General features: G+C 42.6%; 1 long non-coding RNA gene across 1 annotated transcript in view; it reads left to right on the top strand.

The window, feature by feature from the left end:
• Positions 1–13,125, top strand: part of LOC138067816 (uncharacterized) — a 192,815-nt gene that overhangs the window by 90,292 nt on the left and 89,398 nt on the right. Inside the window, exon 3 of the long non-coding RNA XR_011142201.1 lies at positions 11,783–11,944. This is a non-coding gene — a long non-coding RNA (uncharacterized lncRNA). The remainder of the gene's footprint in view (positions 1–11,782; positions 11,945–13,125) is intronic.

Genomic DNA, 13,125 nt, shown 5'->3' with positions numbered 1-13,125 from the left:
ATTTTACAGGGCTAATAAATGCTGCATAGCAAATATACAAAGATGCTTCAGACATGAATAGTATGTGTTACTGGTGACGCAGCAGTGGAATGTGTTAGAGATAGTTATAAATGTAATTGGGTGGAGAAAAGGAATTTGAAAGTTTCTAAGGAATTTTAGTACATCAAAAAGTGTGCTGTGATCCAGAACAACAGTAATTTTTGAGAAGTTTTGGCAAAACAAAGTCATTTGAGATCAATGTTCCACTTTGGCAAAATCAAGATGGTGTAATTTTAGAGCCTTTTGGTACTTTAATCTTCTACAAGTAGAAGAATGAAAGAAATGTTGAAGTGGAAAAGTTTTGAATAAAAATGTGAACATTTACCCCTCCCCCCCGCCATGTCAAGGAAACATGGCGAGTGTAAAAACCGGCACCAGCTCATTCCACTGTCTGGATAAGATCCATCCTTTAGCTCATCTCCTTTTGGGAAGCCGGCTGTGATCTCGAGCGGGCCTGCTTTGCTACCCAAATGGCTCGAGGTGCGGAGGTGGCCAGCAACTGGGGAAGGGAGTGGCCGACTACCTCTGCTGCAGCTGTCACCGCTCTTTGCTGACAGTTGCTGCAATCCATGGTGCCTGCTTTTATGGTGCTAATTAATCTCTTTCAATTAATGTAATCCTTTTACCTCACATTCCTCCCTTTCCTTTCCTCTTTGCCTCTCTTCACCTTCCACAGCTGAAACATACAGTCCTCTGAGCAGGGGCTGATAAAACCTCCAGCCTTTAAACATCTCAGTGTATTTGTGGCAGTCCTGGTAGCTCCTTCCACTTTTCTTCTTTGGTGAGGTAGCAGCTTAATCTTTATGGCCTGTTACCTTTGAGGTGCACTTGATTTCTCAAAAGACAAACAGCTAAGCATTCTAGTATCCACTGATTTCCTCTGGAAAATATTTCATAGTCTACCACATCTCACTGTGTTTAATCGTGGACTGAGTTTACAAACATTTGTGTATGTGATGGTACTCCTCTGAGTAGACTTACGGGCTTGACTGGGACAATGCATTCAGCTAATATTGCTTGTGTGTGTTGCTGCACTTCAGGACTGTTTCTCCTCTTTAATTCCATCCCCTAACACTTACTCATAAGCTTTCTTTCTGTCCTCCTCAGTGCATAGAGTCTAATGCTCTTACTTGCATTATGAAACTTGTGATTCCAGAATTGGCAACTTGTGCAGCAGAAAAGGGGCTCAGAAGTTGAAGGACTGGATGCAGTGCACCTGTCCACCCCTGCCCTAAGTTATCACTTCTGGTATTCCAGAAAAAACATGCACCAGATCCCTGCTGCACAAGCAGTGCACAACACGTAACAAAAATATAGTCCTTGTCCTGACTGACGTTAAGTTTGTCCTCAGAAATATAGCCTCTTTCTAGACCCACAGACTCTTGTCGTGGCTTGCCTGGAGGCAATAGAAAGTTCCACGGAGCAGAGCCATGAGCATTACTGGTGGAGGTTTCCATGCCTGCAGACAGTATAGGCAGTATATAAATATACATACACACACACACACATATCTATCTATCTATATATCTGCATATTCAACTGCTAAACGCAACATAATTTTCCCTTTGCAAACCCTGCCAGATACACTGCTCTCTTTGTTAGATTTTGTTCAAGTTTCTTTCCCTTTCTCAATACCTGTGTTCAGAATGTCTTTCCTCTAGCTATGGTGGCTATGATTTACATACAAAAGGATGATCAGCTGTGGGAAGAACAGTCTAGTGGATCAAATATTAAGTGGCATTAAGTGACATCTAGGTGACATTACTTTGATTCTTTGCTGAGCTATGAGTTGCTGTGTGACCATGCACACAGTAATTAATTCCTATGACTCAGCTCCCCAGCTGTAAAATGGGTATGGTTCTGAGTTCCCGTGAAGCCCTGCAGTAGTCTGAGGCCAGACTGAGCAATGCCTGTGCAGAGCTCAGACTAGAAAGGTGCTAGAAAGGCTGTTACTGTGATTGGGAAGAATTGTGTCATGTCTTGTTTGTTTGATAGAGCCATGCTTTGACATGACACAAGCACTGCATGGACATCATGTAGTTATATTAACTTCTACTTTTTTGGTTCATCCCATCCCTTTGAGTCAGAGCATGCACACAGTCCAGCGGAAGGTAGAACTGCAGGCTGGCTACTTAGCACGATCAAGGTCCAGGAGTAACAAATCAATACAGGGGGACGTACTGACATCAGAAAAACTTCCATGGCTCATATAGTAGATTACAGTTTTGTCAGAGAGCCAGAGGCATGCTTTAATGAGTGGTGATAGGCAGGAAACTGACTGTAAAAAAGTTAGCTCTATCTCACTGAATGTATCTGCTTCTACTCAGTCTTACTCTCACCTTGCTCATAATGATGTAAATTCAGAATTATTGAAGTCAACATGAGGACTCCCTTAATGTTTATACTCGCTATACTTAGACTTTGGTGTAGTATCAAGTCATTGTTACACCAGGGACTGTAAATGCCCAATGAAAGGCGTATACCTTGAAGCTTTAAAGGAGCAGATCCTGCTCCTGATTGCGCTAATGTAAATCATAGATGATTTTGTTCAGGTCAGGGTGAAGCCTGAGAGGCTGAATAAAGCTTGACTCAAGATGTAGAATTATCTGAAAAAGGAAGGGAGCAACGAGGAGACCACAGTGACTTGGTTTCCTCTTCTCTCATGGCTGCATACAAAAGGTACACCCCAACTTTGGCTCAGTCCCAACCCAAGAATACACCCTAAGTGTTCCTTGCAGAGACCTTTGCCTCTGAATTGGAAAGGATTTCAGCCAAGCTGCAATGTGGAGACGCTGAACTTTTCTCCTCGAGGGTCAGTCTCATCCAGCCTTGAAAGGAGACCTGTGGAGCAGTGTATGCTCTCATGCCTCACCATGCTTCTCAAGTGGTAAATGAGTAACATAGGCAGCTGAGAGAGCTGTGGGCTCACCACTGACACCAACCACATCACTGAGCTGCCAGTACAATGAAAGCTGGGAGAGCTGCTGGCCTAGGATCAGGTGTCAAGGAGAAGTGGCAGGAGGAGAGAAGTGCCAGGAATGCTGCTTCCCAGCTGGCTCTGGAAGCAGCATATGCCTGCATCCGTCTGCACTCAGATGAAAGCCTCCCTGAATTATTCAGGTGCTCTCTGAAAGCTCTCATCATGCAGAAAGTGGAGGCAGCTTGGCTTTGCTTGCTGGAAAACAAGCACTCATTGTAAGCCCCAGGGCCAAACCAAGTTTCCTCTGCTGCTTGCAATGACAGCAACTCCTGCCACTGTTATGACAAGAGTTCTCTCTTTTTTTTACGCTGTGTTCTCACATGTAGGTCTAGAGTGCGTGGGCCTTCAGTCCTTACAGGCTTCAGCCAGCACTTTGCACCTAACTGAACCCATTCTTGCAGGCCCACACTGATCCCTTGATGCCAGCATTATCAATGAAAAGAACGTTCAGTTTAGTTTAAACGAATCAAATAAGGTAGCACCAACTGGAGATTTCCAGGTGTGTGCTCTTCTGTGCCGTGACTGATCCAGGGTCTGTTCCACTGACAAGGCCTCTGCCCCTAGCAGATGGGGAGAGTTACCCCTACATGCTGAAAGTAGCAGTGCATATCTAACAGTGCCACACAGCAGCTTAAGAAGGAAAAGGCCTGAGAAGGGCAACTGAGGCAGGGTCAGATCTTTCTGCTGTTCTTTAAGGTCTTCTACTACCAATAACTTCCTCTTCTGGGGAGCGAGTCCAGCAAGCCACAGTTTAGAACAGCTGTTTTGGTATCTGCATGGGCAGATGCAACTTTCTTTCAAGGAGGGATTATGTACAGTCTTCATACTCCTGTCTCCGTATGCAAGGCTGGGACTACTCAGTCTGGCATTACCAACTGTGATGTCTTCTAATATTTAGTCACATTATTTTTTGTTAAATGCCACCTCCAGGAGACAAATGATTCTATTAAAATATAACTTCCATTTTTTTAAAAAGGCTGTTTTCTGGCCATGTAGCTGAGAAGTTGACAGGGTTAAAAAGAAGGCAAATCCCCCAGCATGCCACCACATGTTTTGCTTCTGAAATTTTAAGGCTATCTTTTGAGCTATTGAACACTTAAAACTGGTAGTCCCTGCTACTCCAAAGTTCATCAGCCAAATCCCACTATTCATCCTCTGCTGTTGACTAAGTTAGCAACCTACAGGTTTATAGAATCAGGCTGTTCTTGCAAGAAAAGGTGCCAGCAATAATGATTCGTTGTGTCCCAGTTTGGGGAGTAAGTTGCCATGTACTATCAGGAGACAGACGCTTTGAGAAAACAGTATGCTGCAGAGGGGAAGGGACTGTATGAAACGACGTCCACTGAACATGTCCAGAGCAGAACTGCAGTGCAGGGACCTGCTAACTGAATTTTTTGGCCTGCAGAGTGAGATCCTTGAGGACAGAAAGTATTGAACAAACTGGTAACCACAGAGGACAGAGTAGTCCTGTAATGGGAGTATCCCTTGGAGTAATCAACTGGAAGACCAAAATATCCTTCCATTCCACAGAATGGGTTTTACCTTTATTGCTTATCCTTTTAGACAATAAAAACGGTCAGGATCGGCTTAAGAAAGTCTGTCCCAAGACAAAAATAATTTCCTGACCTGATTATCTGATTATTATTAGGTCCTTCACTACCAGAACTATGTAATATCTGATTTCTGCTGTCATCTCTGCTCTGTGAAGATGCAGTTCATTTCTGGCACCAACTAGGAATACTTCTAAATATTTGTTTACCTGTTATTTATAGCGTCACTACACCAAAGAACTTACATCTAGTAAAAATTGTGTTAATCAGATGTTCCATACGGAATATTAACTGTCACTTGAGAGAATTAGCTTGTAATATGGCCCCATTCTGAATATCTGAAATATGAACTTTTCAAAGGCACTAATGACAGCTGCAATCCTAAGTCTCACTACTGAAATTCACTTTTTGTCCCATTGCTTTTCAGGTGAAGCGTAGGAACGAAAGGGACAGAACTAGCAGGGTTCTCTGGGGTTATGAAGTCTGGTTATTTTCATGGGAGAATGACTTGACCCAGTACTGCGTTGTAATGACTCAAAAAAGAAAATGGAGCTGTTATTACTTTTGCATTCATGCTAATCTTTGCACCACAGATAGTTATCTAAGAGTCAGTGGTAAAAACTACTGCAGATCATATATCCTGCAGACCAACTAAAGATCATCTTTGCCTGTGTACATTACTCATTAACTGGAACATAAGATTCTCTTCCTTTTCTCATGAGAAACTAAAGAACAGAAAACATATTTTTCGTCTCAAGATCTATATGAAATATTAGTTGCCCGCAAATAATGAGTGCTAAAAAGCTCACTTAAAGCCTGATTCAGGAACACTACTGCAGTTGATCTTGGGAGGGATTTGTAGGGATCTCATATGACTAATAGTCCTTTGTCAGCTGAGTTTCTCGATCAAGCTCTATCTTCCATAATGCAGTAAGATTTATTCATTACTGGATAGATACTGTGAAGAGGGAGACAGAAATATACATATAAATGCATAAATATAGATTGTTATTGGATCAGATATTCACTTCATGCTTTTTGTTGTTCAAGATACACCCTTTTGAGATGTTGCTGGGTCTTCAAGACAGAATAGGAGCCCAAGTAATCACTCCCCTTGCTGATATGAAGCACTACTGTTCTGAGCAAACTGGCACAGCTATTTCAGTTTATGTGAACTGCGGAGTTGGCTCATGATGCTGTAGAGGGCTTAAAAGTGGAACAAGGGGCCAAAGGTGGTTGTGGAGTTGTGTTTGTGGAAGACTGCCTCAGGGATGGGGATGGGTGCAAGAGGCAGACTAGGGTATTCCTCTGAGGTGCCCTCTGAGCTTTGGAAGGATCTAGCTGGTAGCTCCAGATCAGGATGGATTCTGCAATCCATATGTTAGACAAATCTGATGTGCTAGAAAAAGTCAAAAGCCTGGCTTGGAACCATCTGGAGGGTCTATCTGAACTGCCAGGTCTGTTCTCTGCTGTCCTCACCATGATAGGCAGGGCAAGGGTTTCACGCTTCTTTAAAGCAGACCATGGTGGCATTAGGAGAGGTTAAGGTGACTGCCTTTTGCCAAGGTAGAGCCGCAATGGTTTACTAATTCATCTTTCTGCTGTCATATGTGTCTCTATTGCACAGGTAAGCATGGCAGGACAGAAATGCATTTACAGATGAACATGCACAGAAGAAATAGACTTAAGCCCTGTATTTGAATACTCCCAGAGTCTGGGAAAATTCAGACCAGGAGCCCAAAAATGTTTAAGCGTAGCTCTGTGTCTCTAAGGGACAGAGTAAATAATGTGTGGACTGGAAGTGTTCAGACACTGCAGTTCTTCACTGGTCAGTAGTAACCATATGTGGAAGAAGAGGAGTTTCTTCTTCACTGGGCCAGCTGAATCAGCACATATTGCTGGTGGGAGGCCTAAACTCTATTGCTCCACTGCAGTATAACTACTCCCAGGGTTTCTTTGCATTTTTGAGCTTTTATGTGGAGAATGAAGTTTGGCTCTACTTGCAAAGTGTGTGTTACTGGATTAGCTGAGAATGTACCTCATTGTTTTCCGACCAGACAAGAGAATGTGAAGAAGCAGCACATGCATCATTTGTAAATCTCTGCCATATGGTAGAGACATATTTCTGTTTCTTGCTCAAAGGTGGAGATACATCTCAGCACTTGCCTTGATTTTTCTGGGAGGCGAGTGAATATTTTCAAAACTTAAAGCCACAGCAGGATGGAGAGGAGAATGGGGAAGAGTAGTTCAGCACTGGAGCATATTACTCAGGGAGGTTGTGCAACCTTCATCATTGCGCTTAAAACAGGCTAGACAAAAAGGTTTTGAAATTATGCAACTGTTGTTGATCCTGCCTTGGTAGGGACATGGTCTTGCTGACGTCTTAAAGTCCGCTCTCACCTTATTTTCTATGACTTTGTAAAAGAATAGAATTATTATTTCTGTTACTACAGTTCAAGGAGCACTCCTCAAAGATCAGGATCTAGCATTGCCTGGTGCTGTACTAGCACAGTAAAGGAAGATGGCCCTGCCCTCAGAGAGCTTGCAATTAGGAGTCAAGAGGCAATGGATAGTACAGACAGCTGCAGGGAATACAGTAAGCAGCCATGAGATGCTATTGATCAGCAGGATAGGCAGCACTCATAATACATCAGCAGCCTAACTGCTGTCAGGTTTTTGCAGGCATCATGGCTAAGGAGAATTTGAAGGAGGGTAATGAGGAAACTTTGCAAATGACATCTCCAGGCTACCACCACCTCTGCTCCAGAGCTGGGCAGCAGCAGGATAATGATTTGCCTCCCACTTCTGAGTGTTTTTGCTTCCTTCCATGCCACTGCCTGCTCTCACTGAGGGCACAGGTGTTGCTCTTGCAAACTTGCTTCTAGCCTCTATTGCATCAGGATGGTAGAAGGAGACAGGACCAGGATAAGGCCTGGCCCTCCATCCCACATGCTGTGGGATCTCTTCCAGTGACAAGAAGTAAAGTTGATGAGTCCGTACCGAGACAGTGAAGTGACCCCCGTGCTGCTCCACATAATTAATAAATAAAGCACTGGGGGAGTTTTTGCCATGCCGGCTGCTATGACAGGGCTGTCTACGGTGCACTTAAGCATTAAATGACCAATTTCTGTCAGACTAACTTCCCAAGCCTCTCTCTCTCTCTCACTCACAAAGCTAGCTTCCTCGCTCCCTGCACTTGGAGTTTTTCAGCAACTGATGGCTCCTGGTTCATTTCTGTGGAATTAATTGGTCCCTGAATGAATTCTGTTGACAGGGCAATTTATCATGTGTTTGGGTTGACAGTGTTGGATACCGGTAAAGGGGGGGAGTGGTGTGTGAGTGGGATGAGGGGAGATGGACAGGGTGGGGGTGGATGGGAGGATGAAGAAGAGGAGGAGTAGAAGGAAGAGGAGGTGGAAGAGAAGAGAAGGAGGTTGTTTAAAAAATAAAATGAGAGAGAGGTAAAATTCTATTCCCCTTTGGCTCCCTCCAGTACAACTCAGTGCAATGGATAATGCATGACAGGGATAGGGAGAAGATGATGGGGGAAGGGAGTGCTACTTCTCTCATGATGAAAATCAGGATGCTGCTTTTCCACAATTTGCACCATGGCTTGGGAAGAAAAAAAGCTGCAAAAGCCAGAAGTTTCCTGGTATCTCTGGGGCTCAGCCGCAAGTCTCCATATGTATTTTCCCCATATTTACTTCCCGCTCGTAACACTCTGAGTAGGAAGGTAAGGATAGGTACAGTTAACCCTCCAAGTGCTGATATGTGCCCAAATGCTGTTCTAATAGGTGCTGAGTGGTGTCCAGCACCTCATAATGCGTTGATATCTGCTAGTGTATCTGCTAGTGAGGGCCACCCAAGAAAGGAGTGTATCTTACAAAGCAATGTCAGTGAATTGGGTACCTGTTTTTTTCTCAATATGGAGGGGAGAGGGGCGTCTAATCCCTTGTGTGGCTTTGACAATCTCAGGTTGCATCATTTCACATCTTCCAACATCAGGACAATGAGGGACTTTCCAAGGTAGTGAAATTTACATTGTAGTTACATTGTCATTAAAATGTGATGACTCTGGATTTTGGAATCGGTTTCTGGTCAGCACAGTCTAGTTCCTCTGGCTTCACAGCTTCTATATGTGGAAATGTGTGTATGTGTGCACGTGCTTGCATGTCTGTACCATATGTAGAAGGCTGAAACCAGCTAAAGCCAAAAAGGAATTCAGTGTGGACTAAACCAAATGATTTGAACAAAGATTAAATAGATTAAAAAACTGGCATCTTTTCTGGGAATCTCTGTGTGACCTAAAGAGGTACACTAAAAGCTTGATCAGATGGAGATATGTCTTTGCAATGTTGGGTGCAGGCATAAGTATGGGATAGGCCCTGTTAAAATCATCTTCACCTCTGTCTCCTCCCTTAGCCTTTCCTCCTTGGCAAATGGGAAATTCCAAAGTGCTCAATGCAGAGGTCAGGGGAAGAGTTACCGCTAGTTTTCCTGTTGATTTCACAGGGAGCAGTGCTAGGTCAAAGCTCAACACTTCTGAAACTGCCATCGGTGTCTTTAGCTGCAGGCTAATGGGACTTAGTTTTGTTTTTGGAGCATTGTGGCTGCATTCAAACATCTACTTTGTCTTGAGACCAAAGGTTTCAACAAGCCAGCCAATAAAATGAGTGCCCATACCATAAAGTGTCTGAAGGCAAAACTGACTTTTGAGTGGCACCCCTAAACTCTAGGGATGGTGAAGCATAAATGGTGTGGTGGTAGATGGTATCTTTCTTATTTTATTTGTTCAAATATAATACAGATTCTCATTGGGTAAAAAGGGTGCAACCGAGCAGCAAGGAGACAGGCTGCTTGTTTATGTTTGTCTTGATGTTTTTGTTTTTACTCTAGGTTAGATGAAGTCCTCTAGCTCGCATCCTACCTGAGACTATCTGAGCATCAGACCTTTCTAGAGTGCTAAAATGCGAAAAGTGAAGAGACGTAGGAATCAGGCAGCTGGCAGAGGAGAATTTTAAAAAGATACTTTTTCTAGGGCCACTGAGATTCCTGCAAATTAGAAAGCCAGTTAAAGTTACTGGATGGAGAGCAAGTATACAGGAAGGGACTTGCCATGCAAAGGCACAGTGGGTGGAGGGAAGATTTATTTTCAAACCTTTTTATTTTCCTTCTCTTGGTACAATCACTCTAAGGAGGTAGTGCAGGCAGCTTCTTCTCCAGGCTCTTGCAAAGGTTTCCATTGTAGTTACTTAGCTAAATAAAGCTGAGATTCATCTGCGGTGCAGGAGATCAAACCTAGAAACACTCCTATTAGAGATGAGAGGACCCAAAATAACAGTGGTGACTTGAGACAGCTGGCCTAAGGGGGAAATGCATGAATGTAGCTATTTTCAGTGTGAGATCTTAAAGTGTAAGCCGTTTGGGATGGGGACTGGCTCTTTGCTGCGGTGTGGTAACGCAGCAAGCAAAACTGTACCTAGGAACTAACATGCACAAAATGATAGTGGTAGCAATAATAACTGGACAGTGATTTTTTTCTGATTCATAGTCATACAAACAGACTAAGCTCAATCCAGAAAACTTGGGAGATGTATGTGGTGCTGGAAAGGACCAGTCTAAATTGAGACTATCTGGTTAGTTAAAATTCCACAGGACAGAAACATTGTTGATTGCTAATAAATAGGTGCTTGCACAGGAGTTGAATGTCTTTTTATAGGGAGTGCCTCCACACATAGAGAAATGATGTCTAAGTACAAATTATTTATATGATTTTCCCATTGAATACAAGATTATTAGTGTTACAGCTTATAAATACCAAAATGGAGAACATAAATTTGATAGCAAAGGCTTTGCAGCATAGTATACAAAGAACGGACAAGCTCCAGCAGCTACAAGTTGAAAGTAGGTAAATTCAACTAGAAGTAAAGTATGTGTTCTTAACAGTGCAGGTAATCACCAGTCAAAATATTTTTGCTAGGTTTCAGCATATTTTCCAGCACTAGAATCTTTATACTTAGTAGTGGACGTTTGTCTGAAACAGACTCCCCTAGCTCAACCACAGCTATTGGACCTGCAGCAGGAATTCAAAGAAGCCTTATGAATATCTTATATCAGAGGCCAGACAAGATGATCACAGTGTGCTGTGAGTCTCCTCTGGGGTAGCTGTGGCAATGAACTTGAAAACGGCTATCTTGAGAAGTCAATGAAAAAAAAGTCAATTCCAGTTTCACTTACACACTGTTTACACGAGTGTAACTCCTTTGACTCAGACTTCAGATTGACAGTGGTGGATATATAGAAGGCAAATCAGGCTTCTGAGAAAAATGATTATGATCAGGCTGTCCTGAACCAGTCAGGTGAACATGACATAGGACGCATTTATGGAGTAAATGGGCATATTTTCGGTGCTGCCCCTGAACTACATCAGCCAAACATTTGGGTTAAAACACAAATGTGTTTATGTCCAAATTGTCCCTAAATATTGAAAAGAAAGAGTAAAACCTGAAGGCTTGTACTGCGAAACAGAGATGAAAAAAACTTGTGCTTGAAAAGGCACCCATTCAGAAATGAAATCTGCATAAAATAGTGGAAAGAAACAGGAATAAAGTAAGCTCCAAGCAAGTTGCATATGGAACTATCTAGGATACAACAGCTAGCTAGCCAAGATGGTCAGACAGACGACTTACAGATTATTCAATATGCAGATCCTGCATCAATGACCATGATTAGAATTGTCAGCAGAAGTTATAGGCTCAATATCCTCTCTTTTAATGCTACCTCTGTGGATTGAGGAACATAGGATTGGTAAAACTGGGTTGGGCTTATGGTTTGTTTAGTCTACCATGTTGAGGGGTAGCCTCAATATATTCTTAAGAGGATTCTTAAGAGACGGAAGATCTGTGCAATGGGCAAATGTAGGAAGAATTTAATCTTTACTGGGGGCTCAAATATTCTGCAATTGAGTTAGCCCCAGAAATGTGAATATCTTTCCAGAATGTTGTTGAATGTTAATAACTCTGGATATATATATATATATATGTATTTAATCTATAATGCTGTCTAGTCCATTCTGGAACCTTGGTAACTTCCTGTGGCTGCCAGTTCAATGGTAAAAATACAAGTAGTTGAGGAAATTTTTTATCAGTTTTGAATTTGTTGCTTTGTAATCTAATCAAATGTGCTCTTTTTCTTTTGTTCCTGTGACCTGCAGGATCTTGTTCTGCTAAGGAAGCCTCAAGCTTGACTTCTGAGGAGTGTTCAGGAACTATTTTGTTGAGTTCCAATTAAGAACTGTTTCTGACACCAGGAGATGCGGAGGTCAAAGAGTGCCCTGAGCAGTATAGCAGTAGACCACATGGAGCATAGATAAAAGGTAAGAAAATGGCATAATTGTTAAACAGATCAGAACATTCTTGAAGACATGAAAGGACTCTGAATTTGCGGGATTCTTGAGTGAATATTTCAGCTAAGAGTTCTGCCTGGAACCTAGCACAACTTGATAAAGATGCTTGAATATTTCATGGAGAAAATAATAGAGTGATAATAATGCCTTGTCTCTTTACATAGTGATTAATTTGGAATGGAAGCTTACAGGAAGTTGTAGGCAGTCTGATCAGAAACAAGAGCTTTTTGTAGTCATGTGAAACATGTAAGGAAGAATGATTGTGGTTACTTGAAAATAAGAGATCCCTGAGTGCCCTCTTGAGTGCTCATGATTCCAGTTGGAGCTGGAGAAAGACTGTTGTCCCTAACGATCATAACAGAGGTGTGGTGAGAGAATGCCTGAACCTGTGCCTAATCTTGGGAGAAAAGCAGGACAATTCAGTCTATTGCTAGAGATGACACTGGTCTACATAGCAACTTGCCTTTAATCATCTCTATCTGTGGCTTGTTATATCTATATTATGTCATTAACTGAACTAAATAGGAGCTCTCTAATGAGTATAAGGGACTTAAACTTAGTCTAGATAAGCATTCACCTGGCTGTAGGGTTGCAAAAGGCAGAGACCTTGGTCAGAAAGGTAAAATCTCCTTGTTCAAGTTGAGGTCCAGAATTCATTGCATAAACAAGCTGGCTGCTATCATTATCACATGCTGTCAAACACTGGAACTCACAGCAGAAACTATTGTGGCTCTGTGGTAGGTCAGAGAGTCATGTGAAGAAGCTGTTTCTCACTGTCTTTATGCCAGTACATGAGATCCTCCATGGAGGAGGTATTGGTCATGTTCACAAAAAGGTGATGACAAGAGCCTTTGGTATAAGTCTGTTTCAGTCTCCCCTTCTAATGACCATTTTCTTCTATCCTATCTTTGGCCACTTCAGTCTGGGCTGTATTTTGGGTGACTTGTTCGGCATTTGAGTGAGAGATGACTGGAAAAGCTCATTTCAAGGGAAAAGTGCAGATAGAACAAGGATAGATGGCAGAAACAGTAGTGATTGTTTTGGCCCTACTAATTGAAACTGAGCACCCACCTTTTGTTTTGTGGTTGGTGAGCTTAGGAGCAAGCCATATTAGGCAGGCCACTGGCTGTCTTTGAGTACGTAGGGAGGAA

The sequence above is a fragment of the Struthio camelus genome, chromosome 7, assembly GCF_040807025.1.
Source record: "Struthio camelus isolate bStrCam1 chromosome 7, bStrCam1.hap1, whole genome shotgun sequence".
Taxonomy (NCBI): Eukaryota; Metazoa; Chordata; class Aves; order Struthioniformes; family Struthionidae; genus Struthio; species Struthio camelus.
The sequence above is the reverse complement of the archived record's forward strand: the minus strand, read 5'-3'. Positions and strand labels throughout refer to the sequence as shown.